Genomic DNA, 8,258 nt, shown 5'->3' on the forward strand with positions numbered 1-8,258 from the left:
CTGAAGTTTTTTTATTAAATGGGTTCTTTCACAATGTATCCACTATGTTAACCTTTTTGCGCTGCTTTTTACAGGTTGCATATCAGACCTCACAGTGGCCACACCGAAGACCAAGAGAGTGCACCCCTCCCCAGGGGCCGCAAAGTCACCTGTGGACGGCGCCGGACCCTCGGTCAAACAGGAGGAGGAGGACGAAATAGTAAAGCGACTGATCTTGGAGACGGAGTTCGCGTTTGAGGATTCTGCTTTTGGGGATGGGCTTATGGCGGAGGAGGCGGGGTCTTTTGCAGAGATGTCGGAGGTTGAGCTGGTTAAAGAGGGGGAGGAGTCTGGCCGAAAGGAGTTAGGGAAAGGAAGAGCGAAGTCTGGCGCAGAGGAGGAGGAGCCTGATGCAGAGATGGTGGAGTTTGGTGAAGAGGAGGAGGAGCCGGTTGCAGAGGAGGAGGAGCCGGTTGCAAAGAGGGCAAATTCTAGAGTAGAGGAAGCGTTTGTTGAAGAGAGGGTGGAGTCTGGCGGCGCTAAAGAGGAGGAGTCTGTGACAAACCGGGCAGGATCTCCTGCAGTGGAGGACAAGTCTGTCACAGTTAAGTGGGGTAAGTGCACACAGGATTTTACTGGCTGACTGGACAACTTGCTTATCTATTTTTATTGTTTGGTATTTGTGTCATTGTTGATTTGCAAAGTGTTCATCTCTCATTCAACAATTCTTGAAACTATTTCAGCCACTTTTTATTTATTTGAAAACAACCGGCCTCACATACACGGTTATAGCCAGATGAAATTAGGCGGCGGTTTTTGGGTGACAAGTAAATGTTACTGTCAGCCTTTTTTCCTCAAAGTATTTCCTTTGGGACCCCAGTTTGAAAAATGGGCTGATACAAACTGCTGTGGGGCCCCAGCAGCCTTATTCCACCCCGCCCATGGATGCCTACATTGCATTCTCTCATTTACATATATTTGTGGCCCTAATATTGTAATACAGGGAATTTCAAAATGCAAATCAGGTGCAATGTAGCCATAAAGAGCTATTTCCTAACTTGCACTTGCTTTTTATCACCCGTCTTGACAAATAACTTATTTATCCAGAGTTCCACCACCTTCCTTCTGTGGACCCACCACCTGCAGGAGGAGCAGTAAGGGGCTGGTGCATTGTGATTCCATGACCCGGAAACGGAAAAGTGGAAGAGGATGGATGGATGGACTTTTTTTTTTATTTATTTATTTGATAGAGACAATGCATATTAATGAACAGTTTCACATGAGCAATGTAAATATGCCAGATTATAGCGGGGATGCTAGTTTCCATCTGTAGTCCCTAGGCAGGCAGCACATACACAATTTACAATTAACATAATGTGACAACAATAAATGCAGTAACAACTAAAAGTGTTCACAGGCCTGGTTTTCCTTTAGCCACAGAGTTGGAGTCTCTCTGACTGATAAAGGGAGACTATTCCAGTACTTGGTGCCTTTTACAGAGAGCACAGTCTGTCCAGAGGAGGTTCTCCTGTGTGGAACCTCACAGTCTCCTCGAGCTGATGCCCTGGTGCCCGTGATCCCACTATCAGACTTTGGCTTGATGAAATCCTGCAATGGAGGTGGAGCAAGTCCATGCAATACTTTATCTACAAGGCAACCATATTTAAAATTAATGAAGTTATCAAAATTGAGTAAATGATGCATCTCTAAAACAGTGCAGTGGTGAAAGGAGAACGGTTTCTTGTCCAAGATTTTTATGGCTTTTTTAAAAAGAGACTCTATTGGCTTGAGTGTTGTACCAGCAGCAAGTGACCATGTGGTTATACAAAACTCTATATGAGACAGAATCATGGAGTGTAAAAACATTCGGGCCGCATACAGAGACATAAAGGGTCCTATCTGTCTAAAATTTGCTACATAAAAATTAACAGTTTTAGTGAGCTGTTTAACATGTTTCTTAAATGTCAGCGTTGGGTCCAATGTCAGTCCCAGGTATTTGAACTCAGTGACGAGGCTGAGCTCGACTGGATGGATGGATGGATGGATGGATGGATGGATGGATGGATGGATGGATGGATGGATGGATGGATGGATGGATGGATGGATGGATGGATGGATGGATGGATGGATGGATGGATGGATGGATGGATGGAGTTCCACCACCTCCCACTGGAAATGCCTCACTTACTCACAGTAACAAATTGGCATAACAGGCTTGAGAAGTTACACCGGTCTGATTCTCGCGACCTAGTGTTTTTACTTAGTGAGGTTATTGAGGTTCCCACTGTTTCAAACCTAACCCAAAGACTTGTCTACTTTTCAGAATGGTCCGCTGAGTCGGCGGAGCAAGTGGCAGAACAGACAGATCTACAGGTGACTAAGAACATCTCGGCCACAAATCATAGAAACCAAACCAAGTCTTTCAGAAGTTAAAGATGGCACATAAGCTCAGAAAATAAATAGCGGGCAGTGGCTAGATATCCATTTTATTTCATTTCATTCCAACATGTCTCCCTAATATCCGGAGATTTCTACATACCCTGGCTTTGACTGCTCACTTTCTGAACTAGGCACTGTTCCAAATACCTGATCTCATTATTTATGTACTTGTCTTCACAGAGCCAGTCACAGCAGGCTGAAAATCAAGTGCTCAGATTTCAGACTGAGGTAAGGCTCCCCCGGGACATCTCTCCATATCCTGCCGCTTCCTTTGCACCAATCCAAATCCCCCTGTGGCAAAATCGCAAAAAAAGCCTCAAGATATCACATACTGTAGGTTTGGCTAGTATATATATTATATTATATTGTCCTTTTGCGCCAGTGTGTTCAAAATAATGTGAGTATTTCCATGATTGTGAAAACTCTGCCATGTGGCTGACTTGATGTACAGTTTTAGAGGACAGAGTCTGCACATGCTCACTAACACGGTCAGTCTGAGCAGCACTGCAGATACTTGTGCCTCTGAAAACGTAATCTGAGTACTCTGACGCGTTACTAAGTCGCCCCAACACTGGTCTGTTTGTTTGTTGCTTTGGTCGTTGTTTCTTCTACTGCTGGAGCGCTCCCATCTGTGTTTCCTGGAATCTGTGACGCCCAAGATGGTCCACACAGTCTTGTCCCTATACCAGATTTTTTTTTAAATATATACGTTTGGTCCTTCTCTCAGTGACACAATAATATGTACAAAAAAAAATTACTGTGCATCTAATAATTGGGCATTTGAATCAATTTCATGAACTTGCAGGCGAGTTTGTTAGCATTTCTTTGACCGTGACCCTGAAATGTGACCCTGCAAGTTCTGAAATGAGCTGCTCATCCCTGAGAAGAATTGGGAAGTTAGGAGTGTGTTGGGGCACAACTAACAATTTCATTTACTCAATCCCCATTTCATTGTTTGCAAACAAAAGAAAAATCAGGTATAGGGCCTTTAAAATCCCCAAATCCATCACCGGAACCATTCTGAGCAGTTCTGTATTACCGTGTGTATCGAGGCGATATTGATTTATTAGCTTGCCGAGACAGACAACGCTTTTATTGTGTGATTCCAACTACTGTCTGCAGCGGGCACTAAAGGCCAATTTGAAATCCTGACTAGCCTAATCTCTCACTCCTGTCTAGGGCTGGGTACCGTTCGTTTTTTTTCTTCAATACCACTACTTTAACGATACCTGCTTTTCGGTACCGGTGCCTTAACGGTTCTTTTTCCGATACCTATGTTACTTTAATTGAGTTAAAATAATGTGCATAGGGAAAGTATCGTTCAGGAGGAAGTAATGTCATTTTTTGAACAGAATTCCCACAAAAGCAGTGATAGAAAGAGAGAAAGGACATTATTACCTTCTGAGCTGAAGGAACAGACCAGATCCACATCAGGCACCGTTTTCTTTAAGATAAACTTTTCTAAACACACTGTGCTGTTCGACGAAGTGAAAGCGCCTCACACATCAAAGATCTGTTACATAGTGAGAGCGCTCACTCTGTCACTGAAAATGCACCATAACTGTTTCAAAAATGGCTAATGCAGAGTGAGCGCTCACCTTTTCCAGAGACAATCTTTGATCCCAAATGCTCCGGTGCAGCTGGAGTTTAAACAACAGCAGGAACTTCAGGCTCTGCGGGGCTAAAGCTGAAGCCCTTGTGTTTCTTGTTGTCATACCGTGTTGTCACTGCTTTTCTATTTGTCTAAGAGCTCTAGTTTCTTATTCAGTCCTGGTTTGGTCCTGGTTTTTAACCAGTTTACTGTAAGTCCTGATTTAGTCCTGGTTTAGTCCTGGCTCAGACCTCGGCTCTGCCATCTCTGATAATGACTGAAGTGTGAGTAAGTTACACCTTTGCTTCGCTTCTGCATTTGCGCTGAAGCTGCTCATGAGTTCAAGCTTTTTTAGACTCACTGCGGATCATTTATTGACGTTTGGAGAGAAAAAGTACCAACAATTAGCACCTACCGGAGCTTTTCGCTCGGTACCAAGTAGGTACCGTTTAACAGTACCCAGCCCTACTCCTGTCTCTTCTATACATTCTGTAGACGTTTTTTCAAGTTATAAAGCCTAAAAAATCTCACTGCTTAGGCATCCAAAAGAACCACAATTACACGTATGTCCACATTCGCATAAATAGATGAACCCCTTATTTATCGCTTACATCTGCTTTCTTTCTAGGGCATGACTGCAGGGGTTGCTTGGAAATACGTATTTGAGCTGGAAGGTGGCGCTGGAAGAATTTCAACAAGTCAACTATCACATAATTGTAATAAACTAGCACTGTTTCAGGACCTCGTGTGTAGAGTTTCGTCAGTGACTTATGTTCTGAACCTATTTCTGCTGCTAGTTTCATGGACATGGAAGGCCAAAGAGTGACGTCCTTCTGTCAACAGCAAAGGCTCAGGTGTGTGCTCTTGATCCCTGTAGCTCCACATGATGTCTGCCTGCACTGAATTAAGCGTATTTTTCCTCCGACAGGTTGAAGGCGGAGAATGGGGGAAAAGTGGCTCTGCGGAAAGAAAATAAAGAGCTTGTCACATTAGCTTTGTGTTGATTTGTACTGATTTGTGGAAACATTGTGGAATATGTTTAATTTACAGTGGATACAATAGGAGTTCACAAAGGGTTTCTGGTTTAAATTGTGCAATATTTCTCACTGCCCCAAGTGCCAGTTGGGACATAATTTAAACATGAAGCATTTTAAGACGGCGGTTCAAAGCGGCATGAGCACGGCCGGAGGAGGCAGGAGTCGTCGAAACACATTCGGGAACAATTTATTGATCATCTGAATTTGCAACAACCTCTACTACATAATGAAGACACAAGTGAAACGGAGACACCGTCTGAAAAGAGGAAATCTTCATGACTATACGAGCGATCGCTGTTATTGTTTACTTCCGCAATTTTCGCCGGATGTTTGGTAGGCAGCTGATGCATACAGGCCTCTAACTCGGTTTTATAAAATGATAGATCTGTGACAGCGCAAGAGAAGCAATGCCCTGTTTATGGACATTGTTTTTGCAGATTATAGGATTTTAATAAAATGTTTATCAAATATGAAAATGTAAAATGCCTACCACGGCCAACGGATGTGACGACATCGCGATCGCTCGTATCAGCAGCTGTGGTTTGAAATGCCTTTCCTGAGCCCAGGCATTCGGATTAGAGGAATCCTACGCTTCAATAAACTTGTGAAAACACGGGCGCTTTTAATAAGGCACTGGATTACAACATGTATAAAAGGGGATTTTATCGTGACATGAGGCTGGACAGACCCATACTACACACTCAAACCCACATGTATTGAAATAATATCCATGAGAGGGAGAGAGGAAAGAGGCGAGATCTGCCTCAAGTGTCAGAGAAATGTAGGCTAGTTAAACTATTCCACTGTTTGGAATTGGCAGCTATGGGCACAAAAGGAGAGAAACTCATGATGTGGACCCCCTCCTCCCCTGACCTCAACCCTATTGAGAACCTCTGGAGTCTCAAGAAAAACATTGATGAGGGTGGGAGGCAGTTTTCATCCAAACAGCAGCTCTGGGAGGCTATTCTGACAACCGGCAAAGAAATCCAAGCAGAAACTCTCCAAAAACTCAAGTTTAATGGATATAAGAACTTTGGAATAAATATAAATCCCTACATATACAGCAAGAGTAGGAACTGAAGGTTTGGTGAAGAGTGAATCAGAATTGCCAGTTTAAAATTCTATTGCCAACATGTTTGTGTATTACTGAACAGAGATGGAGGTTCTGATGGTCAAGTGGCTGCAGTGGCCTGGCAACAGGACAATTTGCAGAGATTTGGTTGTCACAAAGGTCATAAGAAAAACATGCAAGAAGAACATTGTGAGGTTACCTGTGTGCTTGCTTGTTTTGATTTTTCAGGCTCACAGCAGACCGTTTGTGTTCCTTGCCGTTGGCGATTCACTTCCGGTTCTTCACTTCGCTACAACCATAAACAAACAGAGATTAACTTTTTATAATCTCTTCATGTCAGATGCGTATCGACTTGGCAACACTGAAGAAATACCACAGGCAAAGGTGGATGAGGGTTTTGAGCTCTACGCCTCATCCTACATCGACAACTATAACAGTATGTAAGTTAATACACGAACAAACAGTATATCTTGTGATTCTTGGTGCATCTTGTTTTCCATCTTAATAGGCTAGGCTATGGATAATTGGATATGGGAACTGGGGTGTGGACAACACTCTTTGAAACTTGGATCAAACCTGTGATGGGCCATCTTACCATCTTTCCATGCGCAAAGCACTTGGTGATGACCTAATTTAGACAAACATTAAGTGAAGCCCTTCTTTCCTTATCCAGCTTCTCAATCACCGGTCCATGCAGTTTTAGATGTCTGTCAAATGATAAAGCAGCTCAGAAATACACTGGCTGAAGGAGGTACGCGGGAAACCTAATTAGGCAAGATTCAAAATGGAAACATCTTGTTAGGCTGAACGAGCTCTGAGCAAAAAGAGGGACTTCGGCAAGTTGAAAATGGCGCACATATAAAGTGGGACAAGCAGAAGATGAAGGTGAAGCTGCCAACACAAGTTTTCAGCACCAGTGTTACAGACGCTCTGGAATATTGCAACAAAGAACTGCAAATGAAAAAAACAGACTTAAAGTGCAACTCAACGGGCGTGGCAGAGCCTTTCCCCACCCACAAACACAAGTCAAAAAGTGCTGAGAAAGGGGTGGTCTCGGAGGCTTTGGGGGAGACGAGGGGGGTGAGTGTGTGGGCGGGGTCTGCTCTGTTGACAGTCTCAGACCACGCCCCTAGATCTGACAGGACTGACAGACTGCTGTTACCGTTGTCACCACTGTGCGCAAGGTTGATTTTTTCGTAGGAGAGTTGGTGCACTCTCATGACTTGTGATTGCTTGATGTAGCAACTAATGATGCGGGTCAGGGTTTTTTTTCAACCCGCGGGTCCCGCATTTGGAGCAGGTTCTAACCCGACCCAGCCCGCCCCGCAACGTTGTTCTATTTTTACAACCCGCCCTGCAACCATTAAATATTACGCGTCACAAATATGATACGTATGAACAGCACCGGCGTGTCATCACGCGCGCTCTCTCTCTCTCTCCCCCTCTGAAGAGCGCTGGGCAAGAGGGAGAGAGGAAGAGAGCAGAGGTCGGCCTAACCGAAGTCACACACAGTCGCACATACGGTGGAAAATAGGAGACATGAGCGCCACAAAAGCGTTCTCTGGATCACAAGCTGCAAAACGCTGCTTGTTTTATGAAAATCCGCCGTATATTTACGCCAAAAACCTGCTGTAAAGACAACAGTGGAAACCGCAACCCGCGCATCACTAGTAGCAACTATCTTACTAAAAAAAAAAAAAGATCTACTCGCTCAATGTCAGTGACTGCGAACAGAGAGAGAGCATCGCACGGTAGCTTTTCTAAGGGATTTATTTCTCTACACCACCTCAGCCGAAGTGTGAGCATCGCAGGGGCGCCATCTACTGGTTTGACTGCGCGACACGTGTCCTGGTTGCTACGTGACGGAGGCGGCGGCGTGTGTGGGCGGGGCCACAGAGGCACAGAGGCAGAACCAGGGCAGAACTGATGACGTTTTGTGGACGCCGTGGACACACTCTCCTCCAACCGCAAAATATCAAATGTAGTTGCTGCGTGAAACCAGTAGGGGGCGCGAACCATGCGGTTTTAGACACAAAAGTGAGATTTTGAACAAGTTTGCACCAAATGTCAACATATTGACTGGGACATGTAGCTAACTCTATTCAACAACCATTTAGACCGTTTATCAGCAAAAAAAAGT

General features: G+C 44.3%; 1 long non-coding RNA gene across 1 annotated transcript; it reads left to right on the plus strand.

Moving 5' to 3' along the window:
* Window positions 1-507: 507 nt before the first annotated feature.
* On the plus strand, window positions 508-4,867 carry LOC306960280. Its single transcript, XR_013792671.1, has 5 exons — window positions 508-593; window positions 2,303-2,352; window positions 2,599-2,646; window positions 4,638-4,725; window positions 4,807-4,867. It is a non-coding gene; the product is annotated as an uncharacterized lncRNA (long non-coding RNA).
* Window positions 4,868-8,258: the final 3,391 nt, after the last annotated feature.

The sequence above is a fragment of the Gobius niger genome (genome assembly GCF_951799975.1).
Source record: "Gobius niger genome assembly, chromosome: 3".
NCBI lineage: Eukaryota > Metazoa > Chordata > Actinopteri > Gobiiformes > Gobiidae > Gobius > Gobius niger.